A 25,052-nucleotide genomic window follows, 5' to 3' on the forward strand; every position below is an offset into this window, starting at 1 on the left:
CTTATACCCACTTCCTTACCAGGCCAATTTTCAGCTTTCAGCACTGTCGCACTTTGAATGACAATTGCGCGGTCATGCAACATTATACCCATATGACATTTTTATAATTTTTTTCTCACAAATAGAGTTTTCTTTTGGTGGTATTTATTTGCCACTGGGTGTTCTACTTTTTGCGCTATAAACAAAAAAAGAGCAAAAAGTTTGAAACAAAAAAAGTTTCTTTGTTTCCATTATAAAATTTTGCAAACATGTAATTTTTCTCCTTCACTGATGTGCGTTGATGAGGCTGTACTGATAGGCAGCACTGATGAGTACTGATAGGCGGCACTGATGGGCAGCAGTGATGGGCACTGATAGATGGCACTGATGAGCATTGATAGGCAATACTGATAGGCACTGATAGGCAGCACTGATAGGCAGCACTAATGAGGTGACACGGATAGGTAGCACTGATAGGCGGCACTGATAGGTGGTACTGATAGGCGGCAATGATGAGCTGGCACTGATGATGGGTACTGATAGTCGGCACTGCTGGGCACTGACTGGCGCAACTGCTGGGCACAAACTGGCAGCACTGCTGGGCACTGACTGGCGGCACTGCTGGGTACTGACTGGTGGCACTGACTGGGGCACTGCTGGGCTGCACTGACAGGCACTGCTGGGCACAGGTGGGTGGCACTGCTGGGCACAGGTGGATGGCACTGCTTGGCACTTGTGGGCGGAACTAGTGGGTGGCACTGAGTGGGGGTTCTCGGCAGTACTTTCCTCACGCTCTGACAGCAATTGCATTTCCCGGTGATCATCGTGTCATTGGACACGGCTGATCACATGGTAAAAGGCTGCTGTGATTGGCTTTTTACCACATCACGTGATCAAATGTGTCCATAGGACACAGCGATCACAGAGATCACCAGGGGCGCACAGGAGAACACGTACCGCAGTGCAGCCGTCATTTGGCTATCTGCGGTCGGCAACTACTTATCATATTTTGAGATGCAACCAACATAGACACTTTTATCTGTAATGATATCAACAGTCTGTAATATAGTACCTTGTGCAGCATTGGGCAGCACTAGCACTGCTATTAGGAAAGAAATAATTTCAGTGTGTTGCAGTTCCATCACTGTCCAGTCACAGGATGGGAGGCAAGAATGTGCCTTAACTGTAGTAAAGAAAAGGGAGGTCACAAATCTGGCTGTGCTGTCTGGCGTGGCTGAAATATTCCTAAGACTGGATGGACAAAAATACAAATCTATTGACAGCTACAATGCACCCATAATTATATTTCAAAAGTGTATTTAGTTGTATGAAATCTAGCTTTAAGAGAGAAAATGAACAGGATAGTGGAAAGAACAGGGGAATATTCAAGTCATGCTATAATAAAGTGGAGTGAAAAGTATAGTGGAAAGGTTGGGGGGAGCAAATTTGAGGAAAGGTCTGTACTAGGATTATGTTATATTAATTAAAGGTACACTAAATTTTTTTTTTTAATGCATTCAAGTATGTATTCTCAACTAAAAAAGTGCCTTTTCTTGCTCTCAGCCTCCTCCAAATCTCTGACTTCCTGTTACAGGATGGCCACATTTTTCTTCTTGCTCCCACTGCATGTAGGAATGTAGTCACCTTGGTCATGAGATGTACTAGATGGACTTTATAAAGTGCATAAGTTGTGCACATGACCACAACTAACGTGCACTGCTCACTCGAAACAAGGAAGTGAGGATGAAAGGAGAGGTTTGGAAACTCACTATGGACTTTGCAAGGAGGCAGAAAAACACAATAAGGATTTCATGAAAAATAGCTTACAGAGATATTAAGTAAAGGATGTATATGGATAGGCTTTAGAGAATAAAGACATTGTTTAGTGTCGCTTTGAGTCTGATTTCTGTAACTCCATGGTGCCGACGGTATGCAAACATGCAGCCTCTCGGAGGCTGGGCCTTGACGGTGAGAGACCACATATTTGCGTACCCAATGTAAACAAACCTGCGGAGAGTGTGCTCCCAGTATATTTACCAGTGCCTCACAGAAAGTAGCAAACGGGAGCTTTCCGATCTTGCGACCACTGTGACAGTCAATCATGGTGGTCCAATGACTCTAAACCCCACCCAGCTTCCCGGCGTCACAAACCCCTTAAAGGTGCCGGCACCAAGGGGTTAACAAAGCTGTTTCTGGCCATTACAAATAGTTAATGTAATAATTAGAGATGAGCGAAGAAATGAAAAATTCGATTCGGCGAATTCCAGTGTGAAATTCGATTCGATGCGAATTTCTCCGCTACGAAGATGACTTATTTAAAGGGTTTCTAGGCTTCAGAGAGCCTTTAAATTAGTGCAGAACACTGTACCTTTAATTTAAATGCCCTTGGAGATGAGGAAGGAGAAGGAGAAGGAGAAGGATGAGAAGAAGGAGAAGGAGAAGGATGAGAAGAAGGAGAAGGAGAAGGGTGAGAAGAAGGAGAAGGATGAGAAGAAGGAGAAGGATGAGAAGAAGGAGAAGGAGAAGGATGAGAAGAAGGAGAAGGAGAAGGATGAGAAGAAGGAGAAGGAGAAGGATGAGAAGAAGGAGAAGGATGAGAAGAAGGAGAAGGATGAGAAGGAGAAGGATGAGAAGGAGAAGGATGAGAAGAAGAAGGCTGAGAATAAGGAGAAGGATGAGAAGAAGGAGAAGGAGAAGGATGAGAAGAAGGAGAAGGATGAGAAGAAGGAGAAGGAGAAGGATGAGAAGAAAGAGAAGGATGAGAAGGAGAAGGATGAGAAGAAGAAGGATGAGAAGAAGAAGGATGAGAAGAAGGAAAAGGATGAGAAGAAGAAGGATGAGAAGAAGGAGAAGGATGAGAAGAAGGAGAATGATGAGAAGAAGGAGAAGGATGATAAGAAGGACAAGGAAGAGAAGAAGGAGAAGGAGAAGGATGAGAAGAAGGAGAAGGATGAGAAGAAGGAGAAGGATGAGAAGAAGGAGAAGGATGAGAAGAAGGAGAAGGAGAAGGATGAGAAGAAGGAGAAGGATGAGAAGAAGAAGGATGAGAAGAAGGATGAGAAGAAGGAGGAGAAGGATGAGAAGAAGAAGGATGAGAAGAAGGAGAAGGATGAGAAGAAGGAGAAGGAAGAGAAGAAGGAGAAGGAGAAGGATGAGAAGGAGAAGGATGAGAAGAAGGAGAAGGATGAGAAGAAGGAGAAGGAGAAGGATGAGAAGAAGGAGAAGGATGAGAAGAAGAAGGATGAGAAGAAGGATGAGAAGGATGAGAAGAAGGAGAAGGATGAGAAGAAGGAGAATGATGAGAAGAAGGAGAAGAAGGAGAAGGATGAGAAGAAGGAGAAGGATGAGAAGAAGGAGAAGGATGAGAAGAAGGAGAAGGATGAGAAGAAGGAGAAGGAGAAGGATGAGAAGAAAAAGGATGAGGAGAAGGAGAAGGATGAGAAGAAGGAGAAGGAGAAGGATGAGAAGAAGGAGAAGGATGAGAAGAAGGAGAAGGATGAGAAGAAGGAGAAGGAGAAGGATGAGAAGAAGGAGAAGGAGAAGGATGAGAAGAAGGAGAAGGAGAAGGATGAGAAGAAGGAGAAGGATGAGAAGAAGGAGAAGGATGAGAAGGAGAAGGATGAGAAGGAGAAGGATGAGAAGAAGAAGGCTGAGAATAAGGAGAAGGATGAGAAGAAGGAGAAGGATGAGAAGAAGGAGAAGGATGAGAAGAAGGAGAAGGAGAAGGATGAGAAGAAAGAGAAGGATGAGAAGGAGAAGGATGAGAAGAAGAAGGATGAGAAGAAGAAGGATGAGAAGAAGGAAAAGGATGAGAAGAAGAAGGATGAGAAGAAGGAGAAGGATGAGAAGAAGGAGAATGATGAGAAGAAGGAGAAGGATGATAAGAAGGAGAAGGAAGAGAAGAAGGAGAAGGAGAAGGATGAGAAGAAGGAGAAGGATGAGAAGAAGGAGAAGGATGAGAAGAAGGAGAAGGATGAGAAGAAGGAGAAGGATGAGAAGAAGGAGAAGGAGAAGGATGAGAAGAAAAAGGATGAGGAGAAGGAGAAGGATGAGAAGAAGGAGAAGGAGAAGGATGAGAAGAAGGAGAAGGATGAGAAGAAGGAGAAGGATGAGAAGAAGGAGAAGGAGAAGGATGAGAAGAAGGAGAAGGAGAAGGATGAGAAGAAGGAGAAGGAGAAGGATGAGAAGAAGGAGAAGGATGAGAAGAAGGAGAAGGATGAGAAGGAGAAGGATGAGAAGGAGAAGGATGAGAAGAAGAAGGCTGAGAATAAGGAGAAGGATGAGAAGAAGGAGAAGGAGAAGGATGAGAAGAAGGAGAAGGATGAGAAGAAGGAGAAGGAGAAGGATGAGAAGAAAGAGAAGGATGAGAAGGAGAAGGATGAGAAGAAGAAGGATGAGAAGAAGAAGGATGAGAAGAAGGAAAAGGATGAGAAGAAGAAGGATGAGAAGAAGGAGAAGGATGAGAAGAAGGAGAATGATGAGAAGAAGGAGAAGGATGATAAGAAGGAGAAGGAAGAGAAGAAGGAGAAGGAGAAGGATGAGAAGAAGGAGAAGGATGAGAAGAAGGAGAAGGATGAGAAGAAGGAGAAGGATGAGAAGAAGGAGAAGGAGAAGGATGAGAAGAAGGAGAAGGATGAGAAGAAGAAGGATGAGAAGAAGGATGAGAAGAAGGAGGAGAAGGATGAGAAGAAGAAGGATGAGAAGAAGGAGAAGGATGAGAAGAAGGAGAAGGAAGAGAAGAAGGAGAAGGAGAAGGATGAGAAGGAGAAGGATGAGAAGAAGGAGAAGGATGAGAAGAAGGAGAAGGATGAGAAGAAGGAGAAGGAGAAGGATGAGAAGAAGGAGAAGGATGAGAAGAAGAAGGATGAGAAGAAGGATGAGAAGGATGAGAAGAAGGAGAAGGATGAGAAGAAGGAGAATGATGAGAAGAAGGAGAAGAAGGAGAAGGATGAGAAGAAGGAGAAGGATGAGAAGAAGGAGAAGGATGAGAAGAAGGAAAAGGAGAAGGATGAGAAGAAAAAGGATGAGGAGAAGGAGAAGGATGAGAAGAAGGAGAAGGATGAGAAGGAGAAGGAGAAGGATGAGAAGAAGGAGAAGGAGAAGGATGAGAAGAAGGAGAAGGATGAGAAGAAGGAGAAGGATGAGAAGGAGAAGGAGAAGGATGAGAAGGAGAAGGATGAGAAGAAGGAGAAGGAGAAGGATGAGAAGAAGGAGAAGGAGAAGGATGAGAAGAAGGAGAAGGATGAGAAGAAGGATGAGCAGAAGGAGAAGGATGAGAAGAAGGAGAAGGAGAAGGATGAGAAGAAGGAGAAGGATGAGAAGAAGGAGAAGGATGAGAAGGAGAAGGAGAAGGATGAGAAGGAGAAGGATGAGAAGAAGGAGAAGGAGAAGGATGAGAAGAAGGAGAAGGAGAAGGATGAGAAGAAGGAGAAGGATGAGAAGAAGGATGAGCAGAAGGAGAAGGATGAGAAGAAGGAGAAGGATGAGAAGAAGGATGAGAAGAAGGATGAGAAGAAGGAGAAGGATGAGAAGAAGGACAGTTCTGTGACAGTTTCTGTCTATTTCTGACAGTTCTGGGACATTCACTCCATACAGCGGTTTCAACCGCTGTATGGAGGGAATGTCATAGAACTGTCAGAAATAGACTATTAATGACAGTTCTGGGACTGTCCTTCCATGCAGCGGTTGAAACATTGTATGTATTTGTTTCCATAAATGGATCCATTTATGGAAACAAATACATACAATGTTTCAACCGCTGCATGGAAGGACAGTCCCAGAACTGTCATTAATAGTCTATTTCTGACAGTTCCATGACATTCCCTCCATACAGCGGTTAAAACAGCTGTATGCAGTGAATGTCCCAGAACTGTCATAAATAGTCTATTTCTGATAGATCTGGGACATTCACTCCATACAGCTGTTTTAACCGCTGTATGGAGGGAATGTCATGGAACTGTCAGAAATAGACTATTAATGACAGTTGTGGGACTGTCCTTCCATGCAGCGGTTGAAACATTGTATGTATTTGTTTCCATAAATGGATCCATTTATGGAAACAAATACATACAATGTTTCAACCGCTGCATTGAAGGACAGTCCCAGAACTGTCATTAATAGTCTATTTCTGACAGTTCCATGACATTCCCTCCATACAGCGGTTAAAACAGCTGTATGCAGTGAATGTCCCAGAACTGTCATAAATAGTCTATTTCTGATAGATCTGGGACATTCACTGCATACAGCTGTTTTAACCGCTGTATGGAGGGAATGTCATGGAACTGTCAGAAATAGACTATTAATGACAGTTCTGGGACTGTCCTTCCATGCAGCGGTTGAAACATTGTATGTATTTGTTTCCATAAATGGATCCATTTATGGAAACAAATACATACAATGTTTCAACCGCTGCATTGAAGGACAGTCCCAGAACTGTCATTAATAGTCTATTTCTGACAGTTCCATGACATTCCCTCCATACAGCGGTTAAAACAGCTGTATGCAGTGAATGTCCCAGAACTGTCATAAATAGTCTATTTCTGATAGATCTGGGACATTCACTCCATACAGCTGTTTTAACCGCTGTATGGAGGGAATGTCATGGAACTGTCAGAAATAGACTATTAATGACAGTTCTGGGACTGTCCTTCCATGCAGCGGTTGAAACATTGTATGTATTTGTTTCCATAAATGGATCCATTTATGGAAACAAATACATACAATGTTTCAACCGCTGCATTGAAGGACAGTCCCAGAACTGTCATTAATAGTCTATTTCTGACAGTTCCATGACATTCCCTCCATACAGCGGTTAAAACAGCTGTATGCAGTGAATGTCCCAGAACTGTCATAAATAGTCTATTTCTGATAGATCTGGGACATTCACTCCATACAGCTGTTTTAACCGCTGTATGGAGGGAATGTCATGGAACTGTCAGAAATAGACTATTAATGACAGTTGTGGGACTGTCCTTCCATACAGCGGTTGAAACATTGTATGTATTTGTTTCCATAAATGGATCCATTTATGGAAACAAATACATACAATGTTTCAACCGCTGCATGGAAGGACAGTCCCAGAACTGTCATTAATAGTCTATTTCTGACAGTTCCATGACATTCCCTCCATACAGCGGTTAAAACAGCTGTATGCAGTGAATGTCCCAGAACTGTCATAAATAGTCTATTTCTGATAGATCTGGGACATTCACTCCATACAGCTGTTTTAACCGCTGTATGGAGGGAATGTCATGGAACTGTCAGAAATAGACTATTAATGACAGTTGTGGGACTGTCCTTCCATGCAGCGGTTGAAACATTGTATGTATTTGTTTCCATAAATGGATCCATTTATGGAAACAAATACATACAATGTTTCAACCGCTGCATTGAAGGACAGTCCCAGAACTGTCATTAATAGTCTATTTCTGACAGTTCCATGACATTCCCTCCATACAGCGGTTAAAACAGCTGTATGCAGTGAATGTCCCAGAACTGTCATAAATAGTCTATTTCTGATAGATCTGGGACATTCACTCCATACAGCTGTTTTAACCGCTGTATGGAGGGAATGTCATGGAACTGTCAGAAATAGACTATTAATGACAGTTCTGGGACTGTCCTTCCATGCAGCGGTTGAAACATTGTATGTATTTGTTTCCATAAATGGATCCATTTATGGAAACAAATACATACAATGTTTCAACCGCTGCATTGAAGGACAGTCCCAGAACTGTCATTAATAGTCTATTTCTGACAGTTCCATGACATTCCCTCCATACAGCGGTTAAAACAGCTGTATGCAGTGAATGTCCCAGAACTGTCATAAATAGTCTATTTCTGACAGTTCTGGGACATTCACTCCATACAGCGGTTTCCGGCAAAAAGTGTATGTGCAGAGTTCCTCTATTCTGCAGATACACTTAGAGGAGCTCTGCAGATACACTTAGAGGAGCTCTGCACATACACTTTTTTCCGGTTTGGAATTATTCTTATTTTCATCCTACTTCTTCTTCTTCTTCTTCATCCTCATCCTCATCCTCTTCTTCTTCTGAGGATGAGGATGAAGAAGAAGAAGAAGAAGAAGAAGAAGTAGGATGAAAATAAGATTAATTCCAAGCCGGCAAAAAGTGTATGTGCAGAGCTCCTCTAAGTGTATCTGCAGAGCTCCTCTAAGTGTATCTGCAGAATAGAGGAACTCTGCACATACACTTTTTGCCGGCTTGGAATTATTCTTCTTTTCATCCTACTTCTTCTTCTTCTTCTTCTTCATCCTCATCCTCAGAAGAAGAGGATGAGGATGAGGATGAGGATGAGGAAGAAGAAGAAGAATGAAAAGAAGAATAATTCCAAGCCGGCAAAAAGTGTATGTGCAGAGTTCCTCTATTTCTGACAGTTCTCTCACAGCTTCTTCACATGTACAGCGGTTGAAATATCTGTATCCTAAATGGAAACTAATAGATACAAATTGTATCTATTAGTTTCCATTTAGGATACAGATGTTTCAACCGCTGTACATGTGAAGAAGCTGTGAGAGAACTGTCAGAAATAGAGGAACTCTGCACATACACTTTTTGCCGGCTTGGAATTATTCTTCTTTTCATCCTACTTCTTCTTCTTCTTCTTCTTCTTCTTCTTCTTCTTCATCCTCATCCTCATCCTCTTCTTCTGAGGATGAAGAAGAAGAAGAAGTAGGATGAAAAGAAGAATAATTCCAAGCCGGCAAAAAGTGTATGTGCAGAGTTCCTCTATTTCTGACAGTTCTCTCACAACTTCTTCACATGTACAGTGGTTGAAACATCTGTATCCTAAATGTAAACTAATAGATACAATGTTTCAACCGCTAAACATGTGTTCCTTCTGTCAGAGAACTGTCAGAAATAGCGGAGCTCACTGCAGGGACACTTTTGCCGGCTGATCGGGAAATGTTCGATTCGCGCACCCGAAGTAGGCAAAATTTCGGTTTCGACACGAATCGAATATTTCCTGAAATTCGACTCGAATTCCGGTTCGCCTAGTTCGATTCGCTCATCTCTAGTAATAATAATTAAGTTGGATAATAAAAATTTATTCTTTTGCACTGCATCTCTGAACCAAACAGAAAAACATCTGGTACTCCTTTTTTTACACTGTTGTTCTATTACACAAAGATAAAATTCTCTGAATATCACTGATATAAAGAGGTTCTTTGGTGTTCGCTGGTAAAATGATACTGTGCAGATTCCTTGTAAGCTGTGGAATTAGGTTTTAAGTTCCTCAAGCCCAATGTTTCCATACCCTTCAGATCAAGGCACCAAGTGGTGTAACAAGTGATATTGATATATTAGTAGGGAGAAAACCTGAAACCATAGTCTTGCAATAAAAGTTCACTTAAATATATGGAACTACATAAAAAGAGAAATAATTGAGCATGTGGATTTTGTGCTCTTACTTATGAGGATGTCACAGAAAAAAAATGATTGTTAGTATTGGAAGCATGGATTTGCAAACCATCAAGGCCATATGTTTGTTAGGATCTTTAACTAAAGTGAACACAATTATATTTTAGCAATGTAGCAAAAAAAGTTTCATTAAAATGCTCAAAGAAGGTGCTTTATGGTTGATGAAGCCACAAATATTAGTGCTATGGCATTCTCTCTCTTAATGACTATTAATCAAAGAATCTGGAATGGCTTTTTAGAGGTAACCACATACATTTTTTGTGGGACCCCCCCTGAAATACATACCAGGGACTAATGTGGGGCCTACAAAAACCAAGGTCTAACTGGGATACACTAAGTAGTTGCGATGATATCTGCCGTTTTACTAACTCATTTCAAAATTGCAAAAACGTGTTCAGGTGTTTGGATTTGTTTTAGCTTTGTTAAAAAGGAGTTAAAGTGCTTTTTTGGATTTTGTGTAGATGTATAGGACTTTTGTTTTTTTTTCTTACTTTTTTGTGATTATTAGGGGTTCTAGGTACCCTTTACTCTTACACATAGGGGAGCGGTATATGGGGACCTCTTAATTGGTTGCTTCCAGATTCTTATTAGCTTGTAGACCCCATAACCACTCGGAAAAGGTTATGGAAAAGAGGTTTTTTTCCTCATCAACATGGGGATAAGGTGCTTTGCTAGAAGGGTCTTCCTTGCAAGTCTTACCACTCCCTATGTTAAGGGCATGTGGACTCCTTTCTTGATGTGCCAGGCTGCATGTTGGATAAGGGTCTGGTATGAATTATGAGGGGAGACATCATGCTTTTTTATTCTTCTTTTGATCTAGTATAGTATTTAGAGGGACGTCATGCTTTTTTTTTGGGGGGGGGGGCACCTTCAAAATTATGGCAGACCTGGAGGACCTGATGTGAAATGAAACCTCATGCCATTTTGTTTTTTCTGTAGGGGTCCCCCATTAATATCTTTATCAGACCCTTATCTAGAATAAAGGTCTGGTATGAATGGATTGAATCCCTGGCTGCTTTGCTTGCAAAAAGAATGAAACAGCTGGGAGCTGTAATTTTTCCAGGAATTTAAACACACTTTTTTCATTATAAATGTCGTTGTTGCTATAATAGATTGTATAAATCACAAGGATGCACCACTTTTTGCATTTTAAATGTTTCAGTATTATTTTAGTATTAATAAAATCAAAACTTTTTTGCTTTGGTACCCGTTTCCCATAGCAGTGCCCAGCCACCATGCCATTTGTTTGACAATCCCTTGTTTATTTGCCAAGAAATATTTTTGAACATTTAATTCAATAGAGTTCAAATTAAGCACCTGAATTTTAGTCATATTTGCCAAACTATGCTTTAACTTAGGCTAGTTTCACACTAGCTCGCACTGTGCATTCTGGTTTCGGGTGTGGGAATTTCATTGGTTCCCGCACATGCAACCACCCACAACCAAATCATGCTGATCTTATGTGAAATGTGTGGCTGCCATTCATTCTGACTGACACCACCATGCATCTTAGTCTGCAGCACGATTGTGAGTACGGATGCGTTTTTGAAAAGGCGCATTCACCTTTTTCTTGCATGAAATACAGGCACATGAATGGGCTGCCATGCCCACATAAACACGCGCAGCATGGCCCGCATTAGTGTGACTAGGCCTTAAGTGGGGTATATTCAGCTTATCACTAGCTCTGAGTAATATCAGTCCAGGTTTTGTCATTTTGTCCACTTCACCAATATTGATCTACATTCAAGACGAGTATGAGATTGAACAAATCCTGTACTCACAGAGTTTTGAAACGCCCCTCAGCAACTTGTACATTGGAAGGACTTTGGCTCTGAAGAACACTTATGGAAACCAGTATCCCCTATCCATGTCAACAGCATCATAAAAAAAATGTATGCTACTAAGTCTAGGTGAACAAAGAAGGGGCGCCAACCTAGAACCCTCAATTGGAATCAGGAGAAGCCACCTTTAAAGTGTAAACAACACTTCCATACACAACAAAAAGTGTCCATAAAGTGAATAGTCCATGCAATGGTTCCACACAAAAGCCGGCTCAGATTGTGAAAGCGGCTGTGCGCAGTGCTCAATTCTATTCCAAGATAGACTGTATAAGAGTGAAGCTTGCACAATTTTATATGAGTGCAATCATTTTAGTCATCCTTTTAGATTTTAATAAACTTGCTACACCATCCCATTCCCAAGAGAGCATTTATGAGAAGATTGTGATGTTATCTGTTTCTCCCCTTCCTGGTGATTGGTCTAACTGTGAGGTGTGATATGCCTATTGATGGTAAAAATATGGTGTTAGTAATCTTACCGCACATGGTGGAACACTAGATCATTGGAAAGTACATTCATGACTGGTTTTGGGAACACAGTGTACAGACATTTTGTGTGGAACCATTGCATGTACATTTACTTTATGGACACTTTTTGTTGTGTATGGACGTTTTTTGATATATAATGAGAATATGATTTCCAAATTTTTCTAATTATCATTTGTATAATTATTTGCACATCTTTTTGTATTAGGTTATTTGCAGTACATTTATTGGTGTGAGTAGTGCCTTTTATTATTTATGCTAATAAGCACCAAAGGGTCCAGAGGACCTTCCTGAGAGCTGGAGTAGTGTTAGGAGCACCAGTCAATTTATGTCTCTGATGAATTCCTGTTTCAGCTCTTTATTCCTCCTCAGTTAGGAGCACCAGTCAGTGTATGCTCCAGCAAATTCCCACTCCATAGCTCCCAGCCTCCCCTTGTACTAACATGACTACTACCTTTCAACTCAATGGCCAACATTGAAGATGGTGACTACTTAAACCCACAAGATCAGTACTCTGGGCTATAGAGACTCTACACTGATGTTCTCTTCTCTTGTACCTGTCTGTTTGACTTGCTCTCTGCTTGATACTTGACCACACTATTTGGATCTGCTTGTTACCTGACCACTATATTTATAATACTACCTTACTCAACCTCTGTTTGTTCCCTGGCAATGCTTTTAGAATTGAACCTTGATCCAGCCTCTGTTGGTTACCTGACCATGCTATTTGGATTACTCCTGACCAACTTCTGCTTAAGATGGAAAGGTTAGTGTGATATAAAAGCATATATAATCGCCCCCAACTGCAAGTGTAAATGAGCCCCAAAACTGAATTTCAACATGAAGATATAAATATGTAACACAGTTATTCATTAAAAATAATCAATCATATTTTGAAATGCAACTAGCATAGATATATGTATCTGTAATGATATTAAAAGTCTGTAATATTTTGTGCAGCATTGGGCAGCACTAGCACTGCTATAAGCAAAGAGATGGTCTTAGGTGCAGTTCCATCAAATTCCTTCTTGATCCCCTAAGACAATCAGATACTTTCTGGATCAACAATTGATGGTGTTATTACTTATAAAAATTAATAGGTTATATTCTGTGTATAAAGAAACTCACCCAGCTTAAAAAAGTAAAAAAAATCTGCTGAGCTGAATAGTGGTGGAAAAGAAATACTGCAGAAGAGAGTTCGGGATTAAAAGAGAAGTATGGGGTTTAAAAAAACAAACAAACAAACAAACAGTTATACTTACCAAGGTGGATGCAGCATTGATGGATGATGCATCTGTCCTCTGCTGCTTCTAAGACTGAGAACTGAGTAATCAAAGACTGTTGATCACTCAATTCTTAGTGTTCAGTGAGCAAAGAGCTGGTGACTGGCAGTCACTGGCTCTCTGCTCTGCCCCTCTGGAGCTCACTGGAGGGAGTGTGGAGCAGCTGGCTCAGGCTTTCAGCGGATCACTGAGAGGCTGAGCTAGTTACTTGTCCAGGCATCTGGATGGATCCTGACAGTAAAGTAGGAAAATACACTAAAAAAACAAACAAAAAGACAACCATTGCCCTACACTCAATCATAATGATACAAATTCCAACAAAAGGGTCTGCTTTAAACATATGTCTTATCACTATGTTGCTTAAATATTCCTGTGTTTGATTATCAGACAGTTTGGCTAAATGGGGCAAAAAATCAAAACCCAAATCTAAACACCACTGAATCAATGGTGACCAAATTTGAGTGTGCTGTACTTCTGCCTTATTAGATGACAGATTTCCAACTGCAGTAATACCACTGGAAGTTCAAGGTGAACTTTCCTCAAAATATTTTTTTTCTTGCAAAATGCAGCTTCCTGTGCAAAATGAACAATATATTTGCATTTAGTAAACCAACTCCTTTATTTTAAAATCCATTAAAATGTATTTGTGTTTTATTCAAATTAAGTATTTTTAATTATGTTTTTTTCATGTAATTATTTGTGAAAATCAGTAAGGGGTAATAATGTGCCCCTATACTCAGTTCCCTTATAGGGGCTGGATATCTGGTCATCCCCTTAAATAGAGGCTTCCAGATTCCAACATATGCCCCATATTTTACTATTGCCACTACCTCCTTTTGGTTAATACAGAGGTGGGGAAGAAGTCCCTGTCCCTCTAAATTTGGCGAAGAGTGCAAGAAGAAGGAATCTTTGCTGTTCCCCCTTGCAATTTACCTGTCCATTGTTGAAAAGCATGTGACCTGGTATTGTATAGGAAGAGGAGGCTGACCTCTCATTGCTCACCCTTTCCTTGCCAACCAGCCTGCATGCCTGGATAATAGTCTTGTTAAAATGTTTAAAGGAATTCCATGACATGGTTTTGCAGATGAATTCCTGGTATGGTATATTTTTACAGCTTGGACCAATGTAACGATGTATTTACCATACCTGGACAATGCACCTGCTACTCCAATGATATCTACTTCCCAAGAAAAGGTATAGCAGTTTGTACCTCGTACACTGATTTGTGCATCCAGTAATCTTGCTCTTTTCTCCTGCAATATTGTGAAAAGAAAAGACACTGCTTCCATACACATAAAACTCCCTAGTATAACACGAGCAATCACATAGCTTTGTATCCCTGCCAGACATTCTATATTATTACAAAAGCAATGAAGATTTTTAAACATCATGAAGCAACTATTTCTATGGTAAATAGTTTTATATTAATGGGAAGGGGAACTGAGCATGGGCCTAAAAGCAGAAACACTGCCTGTTCCTCATCTACAATGTTTGCAAAATGATTTAAAATACGTATACACACCAAATGCATATTTCAAAGATGCTTTCTGTATTATTTGACAGGTTAGTGGAAAATTATTTACTTTTCCCTGCGCTGTAATTAATTTCTTTACAACTGCAGCCTCTTACTTTATCTTTAGTCCACTATTAGCCAAAATCAGTTTCATCAAGCCACCAAGCCAATGTAATTACTTTCTTTGCACTCACAGCCCCAAATGTAGCCACATACAAGCCAAAGGAATCCAGCTAGCACCTACCATCCACAATCAAGCCTCCAAAAATGGCTGCTAGCCAGCCAGGCATGTTTGGGTTAAGTGTCTTCAAATGCCCCCCAAAACATAACAGACCCTTGGAGAAGACTATATGCAGGGTTAAAAAAAAACAAAGAAACTGTCAATGAGAGCTGTCAAAGTTATTTGTCGCAAATGTTAAAACTTTTTTCCTTTGTAAATGTTAGTGCTGCTGCTGCACTTTCTGTACATCACAGAGATGTGCCCCATTCACAGGCATGAGTAAGACACCGTCTAGGCATGTTATTTACAATAATTGGAGATTTTTAATTTTGCACTTTAAGCATTTAAAAAATTACTGCATCTGGCTGAATGAATTCTTTTTTAGTTTTTTTTTTGCATTGGTAGATGTTCCCCAAGGCAGTGCCCACCCTTCCTTTCTATTTGTGGCACTCCCTTGCCTATTAAACATTTTTTTTTTATACAAATTTGTAATTTAATGATTTATTTCTCGCACAAGCCATGGGTATATGTGGAATTACACCCCAAAATACATTCTGCTACTTCTACCGAGTATAGGGATACCACATGTGTGAGACTTTTTGGGAGCCTAGCCACATACAGGAGCCTGAAATCCAATGACCACTATATAAGCCTGAAGGTACGTAACTTCCTCATTTCACTTCCTCACTACCTATCACAGTTTCGAAGGTCCTGACATGCCAGGATAGCACCCCCCCCCCAAATGACCCCTTTCTGGAAAGTAGACACCCCAAGGAATTTAAAAAGAGGCACGGTGAGTATTTTGCAGATCTCATTTTTTCTCACAAGGTTTTGAAATATGAAAAAGAATTAATAAAAAAAGTTTTAGTTTTTTTCCTTCATTTTCCAAAAACTTGTGGCAACAAATGAGATCTGCAAAATACTTACCATGCTTCTTATCAAATTCCTTGGGGTGTCTACTTTCCAAAAAGGGGTCATTTGGGGGGTTAGGTGCTATCCTGGAATTTCAGGGCCTCCGAAACTGTGATAGGTAGTCTGGAAGTGTAATGAGGAAATAAAGCCCTTTAAAAGCCTGAAGGTGCTTATTGGATTTTGGGGTCCAGTACTTGGCTAGACTGCCAAAAGGCCTCTCACATGTGGTACCTCATACTCGGGAGAAGTAGCAGAATGTATTTTGGGGAGTAATTCCACATATACCCATGGCATGTGTAAGCAATAAATCATTTAGGTGACAATTTTGTGTAAAAAAAAAGTATATATTTTTTGTCATTTTCCAAAAACTTGTGGTAAAAAAATAAATTCTTCTATTGATTCAACATGCCTCTCAGCAAATAGTTCGGGGTGTCTACTTTCCAAAAAGGGGTCGTTTTGTGGGGTGGGGGCGTTTTATGCCCAGCATTAGAAGTTTATGCTACACATCATTCACTCTTCTAACCACCTGAAGATCAAGCCTTTTCTGCCACTTTTTGTTCACGTGAAAAAAAATCTGTATTTTTTTGATAGGAAATTAATTTAAACCCCAAACATTATCTATTTTTTTAAAGCAGACACCCTAGTGAATAAAATGGTGGGTACTACAATTTTTTATGGCACATAGTACTCGCGCAGCGATTTTTCAAAAGCAAATTTTACTCTGTACCTTTCATTTTTTTTTAATCACTTTTAATGCTATCATAGGGAATGCAAGTATCCCCTATAACTTCAATGGGCATTGTCATATATTCTTTTTTGAGAAACCTGGGGTCTATCCGACTCTGGATATCTCCTCTGCCCTTACATTATCTAATCAAACAAAAATCGGTGTGATCAGATGCTTTCCCAATTTACAAATGACGCTGTTTATATCCTGTGAAACTGAAGTGATGAAATGCTCGTAGCTTCCGAATTCTTAGACTATAGAGATGATTGGCACCATTCTGGTCTCCAATCAGCTCTATGATCAGCTGGCAGAAACACCGGCTCCATTCTCAGGTTCCCCTGATGGTACGGGACTGCCTGAGAAGGCCGTGGAAGGCAGCGGGGGAGGGGGGCATCATCTCCCGCTGCTTGTAAAAGCAATCTTGCAGCTAATTAGCCACTAGGATTGCTTTTATATGAAAGCTGATCACCGGCTGAAAGAAATGATACCAGGATGATGCCTGCAGATCTCTGTCAGATCTCAAATCTCTGCCAGAAAAAGTGTGTGGTATGCCCACCATTAGAATACCTCCCTGCATCCACCCAGTTCTAATGGAGGGCACACATTAGGTCACACTTTGCCACAAGCGCCAGTTCCAAGATTGAACAAATGTCTAAATAATGGCACACTTGAATAAAAATTGTCCACGTATAAGTGGTACCCCATATGGAAAAAGGATGAGACCGAGTCCCAAACTATCTTGTCACTGCTCCCCATGTAGTCTGGGCATCCGGGGGGCTCCACATGACTATCTTTTCCCTCGTAAAAACCAAAACTTATAAGTATAGCCTGTTGCCCTCTCACAGGTCTTCTACATCTTGACTCCATATCTGGCACGCTTGCTGGGGAGAAATTGTTTGAATGCAAGGCAGCCAGAAAATTTAATGAGGGACTCATTAACGCAGATGTTTTGCTGGGGAGTATAGACATCTGCAAATTTTTGGTTAAGGTGATTTAGTTTGTGGAGCCCTTCAAATTCAGGGTCACCCCGAGGATGACAGAGTGTATGGTTATTGAAATGCATAAAACACATTATACTCTCATATCTATGCCTGGCCATGGCAGCAGAAAACACGGGCATTGTCAGGAATGGACTGGCCAGCAATAGTGGGACTCATCTGCCTTATGAGCTTCAGTACCAGGGCTGGCCAGCGGGTGCTCCCAGCAATCAGAGACTCAACCTTGCAGCCAGTCAAACACCTGGAACTAATTATACTGGTGTATTTAAGGGACATTCAGACCTGCAGACTCTGCCTTGGTGTTGTGTTTTTCCTGGGCCCTGTATCTTGTTCTTGCATCCTGCTCCTGTTCCTGTTCCTGTTCCTGTCTTGTTGCTGACCCGGCTTGATTCTGACCTCTGCTGACTTCTCCTGTTCTGATCCGTGGCTTGTGACCCCGACCATTCTCTGCCTGACCCTCTGTACCTACCTGCCTGTTAGTTGCTGTACCCTGCTCGTGACCTGACTATTCTCCGCTTGCTCCCCCTGTACCTACCTGCCCGATTGATATTGACCCGGCCTGCCTGACGACGCTTGCACTGTATGTACTGTTATCTGTGGGTGGTTTGGTTTGGTTCGTTTGCACTGTGTTATGTTTTAGTATTGCACTGCGTTTATGTTTGTATTGTTAGTGTTAATAAATTGTTTATAACTTATCTGAAGTCTGCGTTTCCCTGCGTCAGTCACACACCTCTGGTCATACCCGGGAGCCCTGACAGGCATATGATGAATCGGGTCTGTGGGCCAATACAATCGCAATTCATTTTTTTTAGTAATGCCCATGTTGAGGGTTAGGCCCAAAAAAATGTAAATTCGAAAACCGTAATGAGTTTCCATGCGAATGGTCTGGCAAGGTTTGAAATTTGGTTGGCGGCGATAAATTGTTGTGCATATAAATTGCTTTGATCCACAATCAACGCATACAGATATTCCGTGAAAAACAGCTCAAAAAATCAAGGGGAGGAGTTAAATTTGCTATTTCCACCTGAATTCCGGGTTGGGCAGTGAATGGGGGAAGTACGGGTGCTGCAGAATTTGTGGGCTGTCAATCAGGATTTGCAAGCACATCCGGAAGGATATTAGGGGCTCTACAGGTCTGTGTGCAAATTCTTGGTGGTTGCGGGACAATACTTGTGCTCATCACTGCACCAGCTTGTACTGCACTTATGGGACTCACCACGTCTCCAAGTCATACTGCAGTGCTGGTATTATTATTATTATTATTATACAGGATTTATATAGCGCCAACAGTTTGCTCAGCGCTACTATATAACGGGAGACAAAACAGAACAATACAGTTCAATACAAGAGGGCTAGGAGGGCCTGATCCTGGGAGCTTACAATCTAAGAGATATGTGAAAGACCAGGATGTACTAGGCCACAAGTACTCGCCAGTTCACCAAAAGGTAGTGTGGCACTAGTACTGGCACTCTGCTGCATATGAGAGTCATCAAAATTTACTGACAAGTGCTAACAGAGATCAGGCCTGATTCTGCAAACACTGCGGTTTTGTGTGCAATGTATCAAGTGACAGTGACCTACTGACACTGCACTTGCTGGGGGAGAAGGGGGGGGGTAAGCATAGGAGCTAAACGCAGGTGCTGACAGGTGCTGGGGCTGATCCCACGAACGCTGCGTTTTTGGGGACACTATACTAATGTGAACGCTGGTATAGTGCTGATCTGATCACAGATATTGATCCGTTCAGACACTATACTAGCAATGGAGGTTTATTGTGTATGAGCGTGTTCCTGGCAATCAACGGGTTAAATGTGATGACTGGTGTACCGACGGGCAATCTGACGCTGAGTGGGAGGGGTGTGAACACTGCGGGAGCACGAATCATATATATATATATATATATATATATATATATATATATATATATATATGTGTGTGATTTTGTGCACCCATGCTGCCCTGTAGCAGTATTTCTGCTATAGGGCAGTCAGGAAGCGGTTACAGAAGCGGTTGGTGTTACGTCGCTGCGTTACTTTAACTGACAATTGCGCGGTCATGCAACACTGCACCCAAACTGTATTTGATTGCTTGTGCGTTTTTATTTTTTGCGCTATAAAAAAAAGGCTGACAATTTTGAGAAAAAAAAACAATATTTTGGACTTTTTGCTATAAAACATGTCCAGTAAACAAATTTAAAAATCAAATTTCATCATAAATTTTGGCCAAAATGCATTCTGCGACATGTCTTTGCTACAAAAAATCCCAACATGTGTAAATTACAGTAAATGGTTTACGTGAAAGTTATAGCGTTTACAAATGGAGGTATAGATACTGAAATTTTATTTTTTTTATACTAATAATGGCTGCGATCAGCGATTTATGGCGGCGATCAGGAACTTATGGCTGCAATCAGCGACTTATGGCGGGACTGCGGCGGACATTCTGACACTGGGGGGGAACTGACTTGGGGTCACTGACATCCCCAGTGACACCAATACAGTGATCAGTGCAAAAAAAAACCACTGACACTGTACTAATGGCACTGGGGAGGAAGGGGTTAACTTTTTTAGGCAATCAAAGGGTTAACTGTGGGAGGGGAGTGTTTTACTAGTGGGCAGGGGGGTGTGTACTTCACTGTTGCACGCTGTCCCGGATAGCTAATCTCTGCTCTCCATGACAGTTTGCATTGAAAACAATGCAGCTGTGCTCTGTGTCACTGTTTGCCGGCAATCACTGGGACCCTTCGGGTAATGACCGGCCGAGACCCGGTGATTGACACCCGCAGCCACGATCGGCGATGCGGGTAGGGCGGTCGCGCACCTCGCGCTCGCCCCCTACCTGTTTTGCAAAATGACGTTTTAAAACGTGATTTTGCACAGCAGTGCCGCCCTGCCACAGTATATATACTGTGGCTGGTCGGCAGCCGGTTAAAAAGGAGACAGAAAACATATGTTGCTCACTTTCATTCTGAGTGTAATGTGAGCTTGCTGGTTGTTAGTCTCCTGAAGTCACAATACAAATCATTAGAGCTCTCTCTATCTGTAGCCTAGTAATAGCATTACTTGGAGGTTTATTAATTTACTTGCTACACTTGATCTGTTAAAAGAGGTGAAAAATAATATACTTACTGGCAGGGTCAACAGGAAATAAAACTATGTTACATTGGGAACCAAGGAAAACAAAAACTGCTGTGTTCATGCTGTTGACAGTCTGAATCCAGAGTATGCAATTTTTGATGATTTTGTCCATGGTTCCACTTTGATGTCAGAGGGTACATAGTTACATAATTAGTCAGGTTGAAAAAACACTCGATTGAGTTCAACCAATAGAACAATCAAATAAATAAAAAACCTTCATATACAGAACCCTATACCCACTTTTGATCCAGGGGAAAGTAAAAAACCTATAAAGCATGGTCCAGTTTGCTTCAGCAGGTGAAAAAAAATGCTTGCTGATCCCAGAAGGCAGTTTGGAATTCCCTAGGAATGCATTCAGCAAGAATCTACAGAACTGACTAGAACTAGTTCCTGATGGGTTCTATTCCACCATTTCACAGCTTTTACTGTGAAAAAACTTTTCTATTTCTTTTGCTCTAGATGTAAAGAGTGCTCTTGTCCTTAATAATGACCTTAAAGTCAATAACTGCACCATAAACCACTTATGTATTTATTCATGATGACCATATTCCCTCTTAATCGTCTCTTAAGAGAATATAAATTTAGTTCAGCTTATCTTTCCACATACCTGAAGTCCTCTCATCCATATGGTTGCCTTTTTGTGTATTTTCTACAATCGCCAATATCCTTTTTGTGAGCTTATGTCCAAAACTGCATATTCCAAAAGGGGTCTTACTAGTGCTTTGTGTCTCTTCCTTTAAAGTCTATATTTTTTAATCCAAAAAAAGTATTTTGCTTGCTTTAGTAACTGTAGCTTGACATTGCATGCTATTATGAGTCTATGTTTTACCAGAACACCCAAATCCTTCTCTATCATTGACTCTCCCTGTTATACTGCTCCTAGAATCTACAGTATCATGCATTAGTACATATTATTTAGCCATTATTAAGTGCTTAGAAATAAGCACTTTACTTCAATTCCCCCAGTTGCTGGAGATCCTGTTCCCACTGGACAGGTACCATAAATTTAAAAAAATAATCCAGATCTTGTGATTCCACAAATAAAAGTCCAAAATCTAAATCCTCCCTGTATAATAAATTCTCCCTCCTGCCTACCTTTAAATCTTAAACTCTTACCAAATATTTTGACCCAAGTGAACCAGTGGGTTATACAATGCTTGATGTAATAACAACCAAAATCTCTGGATACTTCTTCACCCCCATCAGTGCTCCTCATTCATTCCTTTCTGTAGTATATTCCAGAAAATCTGATACATTGATATAATTATGCTCACATGAATCAGTGATGAAAAAGTACAAATTGGAGCACCCTGAAGGCCACAGGCAGGCCTGCACCCTCATAAATATGTATACAGGGGATCAACATGTATAAATACATAAGTGGTTCATATAGTGAACTCGGTGTAGAGCTATTCACACTGAGGTCATCACAGAGGACAAGGGGGCACTGTTTATGTCTGGAGGAAAATAAATTTAATCTCCAAATACGGAAAGGTTTCTTCACAGTGAGAGCTGTGAAACTGTGGAATAGACTCCCTCAAGAGTTGGTTCTGGCCAGCTCAGTGGATTGCTTCCAAAAAGGCCTGGATTGTTTCTTAGATACACAGAATATAACTGGATACTAACATTTATAGGTAAAGTTGATCCAGTGAATATCCGATTGCCTCTCGGGGGATCAGGAAGGACATTTTTTCACAGCAGGAGCAAATTGGATCATGCTTTGCTGTTTTTTTTTGCCTTCCTCTGGATCAACCGTGGGTATAGGAGTATAACTTTTTTTTTTTTTATGGTTGAACTGGATAGACTTTTGTCTTTTTTCAGCCAGACTAACTATGTAACAAGTCCCTGGCATCCAAGTTCCACCTAAAGGTCAACTCCGGAACAATAGACAGATATTATTCCTGGCTCATGTGGTGCTTTTGATTAATCAGGAGCAGCTTATCATGCTTGAATCTATCCAATCCAGCAATGGCGGAGAGAGCCACAAATGGTGTGTACAAGTTGAGTACTGTTGTATAAAAAAGTATGACGATATAAACATATACCTGAGGGTTCATCTCCACTAATCTTCAAGCCCCTAATCAACAAAGGGAAACGAATCATCCAGACTTATTGTGGTAGCAAAACTAATACTTGGAAGTTATTAATTTATTAATATACAGGATTTATATAGCGCCAACAGTTTGCTCAGCGCTTTACAATATAAAGGGAGATAATACAGCAATGATACAGTTCAATACAAGAGGGTCAGGAGGGCCCTGCTCTTTGGAATTTACAATCTAAGAGGGAGGGGCTGGTGGTACAAAAGGTAATAACTGTGGGGGATGAACTGGTAGGAGGAATAGAAGATTCCGTTATTAGCTGAAGGCAGGATAGGCTTCCCTGTAGAGACAGGTTTTCAGAGATCGCCTAAAAGTGGGCAGTGTAGGTGATAGTCAGATAGATTGGGGTAGAGAGTTCCAGAGAATGGGGGAGGCTCTGGAGAAGTCCTGGAGCATGGGAGGAGGAGACAAGGGAGCTAGAGAGCAGGAGGTCATGGGAGGAGTGGAGAGGATGGTTTGGGTGATATTTGGTGACAAGATTGGTGATGTAATTTGGGGCAGAGTTATAAATAGCTTTATATGTTATTGCTAATGTTTTGAAAATTTTCTTTGGGCAATGGGAAGCCAGTGGAGGGATTGGAAGAGAGGGATGGCAGATATGGAATGGTTAGTAAGGTGGATGAGTTTGGCAGCAGTATTCATGATAAACTGAAGAGGAGATAGCCTGCGATGAGGTAGGCCAATGTGGAGGGAGTTACAATAGTCAAGGCAAGAGATAACAAGGGAGTGAATAAGTTGCTTAGTGGTTTCCGGGGTTAGGAACGGGCGTATCTTGGAGATGTTGCAGAGGTGAAGTCTACAAGATTTGGACAGTGTTTGGATTTGGGGGTGAAAGGACAGATGGGACTCTAGGATTACACCTAGTATCCTGGCATGAGGGGAGGGACTGATGCTTGTATTATTGATCTTGATGGAGAAGTCAAGGGAGGGGGCACGGGCTGGGGGAGGGAGGAATTGTATGTTAAGAAAGCAGATTTATATAGGGTGAATGCTTGCTAGGATACATGCATAGTGCGCATGTGAACCTGCTGTTGTCCCAGAGGGTGAAACCCTGATCTCTACTCAGCTCTCTTATCATGTGGTCTGTGCACACCTGCACAGACAGAAGGTGCTGGTAACCATGAAATCATGGACCCACGGTTGGAGGGTTCTCCTCACCCAATATTTTGCAAAACCTTGGGGCTTCAGGGCCAAATCTAGGATTTTCCAATCCTGAAGAAAAATTAAAGGTCCGTGCTCTGCTAATAAGACACACATCCCAGGGTCCACCAGACCAGGTGAGAACCCTGAGTGACACCAAATCCTCTCTACACTTTCAAATGGCACAGCCCTGTCACACTGGGCATATTTTAATAAAGCTAGTTTGGTATCTTTTTAACCATGGGCATTGGCTTGTTCTGACCAAATATTGTCATAGCTCTTAACAGTATGACATATCTATATTTTTATTAATTTTACCAATGGATCAGTCTAGTGTAAGGTGTATTACATAAACTCAGAGTTAATCATATGGTTAAAGTATTCTTCTACAATTCCTGATAAATTAATTAAAGTTGTTTCATTCACATGTATTCATATGTGCTCCTGCATAAAAAAATGCATATTTATACACAGTATGCATTTAAAAGAAACTACCACAGGCTCTAAATTAGAAAATACTTTGTCCCACCAGGTGTTGCTATGCCACCAGTAATTCTGGATTTACAGTACTGTTTGGAAGAAAGTGATAGGCCTATTGATGGTATCAATAGATTGAAGAGGAGACATGTCTTTTTGTGCTTTTGTTTTAATCAGCACAAAAAGAATAATTGAAGATTTCTATTGACCCTGGTCATTAATTAGTTACATTAACCTTACATGTTAATTAGCTGTCATTACATTGTGGATTGCGAAATGTCTTCAAAGTATCTATAAACAGACAAAATTGTTGCTTGTGCTCAGAGGAATAGTTATATACAATGATATATAAATGAGTTATGTAAGAGCTAAATGCTTTCAGATTTAGTATGGTGGCTGTAAGAACTGACCTCCTTCTAAAAATGCAAGCTGCCCAGCTTTTAGTTTTGCCATCTTAGCCAAAGGCCCAGAACAAGTATGCATACTGAGAAAGTCAGAGTAAAGCCAGATGTACAGTAAATATCTGCATTTTTTTCTACACCAGGAACCCATTTTATTGAAGCTGGGTTACTAATATTTCAGAAGTAAATATAAAAAAGTCAACCTCTATATATCTGTCATGTAGTGACAAATGAATCTGGTGAATTTAATTCGCCATGGTTCAGTGACTTTTGTGTGAAATTCGGTGAATTTAAACTTGGAGGTGAATCCAAATGAAATCTACGAAGGGAGGGGGCGAATCTTATTGTTAAATTCTGTCCATTTTAGGGCTAACTGGCAACTACTTTAAAAAGAAGCAC

Source organism: Staurois parvus, unplaced genomic scaffold, assembly GCF_062004578.1.
Source record: "Staurois parvus isolate SC_StPar_1 unplaced genomic scaffold, SC_StPar_1.0 ptg000589l, whole genome shotgun sequence".
Lineage (NCBI taxonomy): Eukaryota > Metazoa > Chordata > Amphibia > Anura > Ranidae > Staurois > Staurois parvus.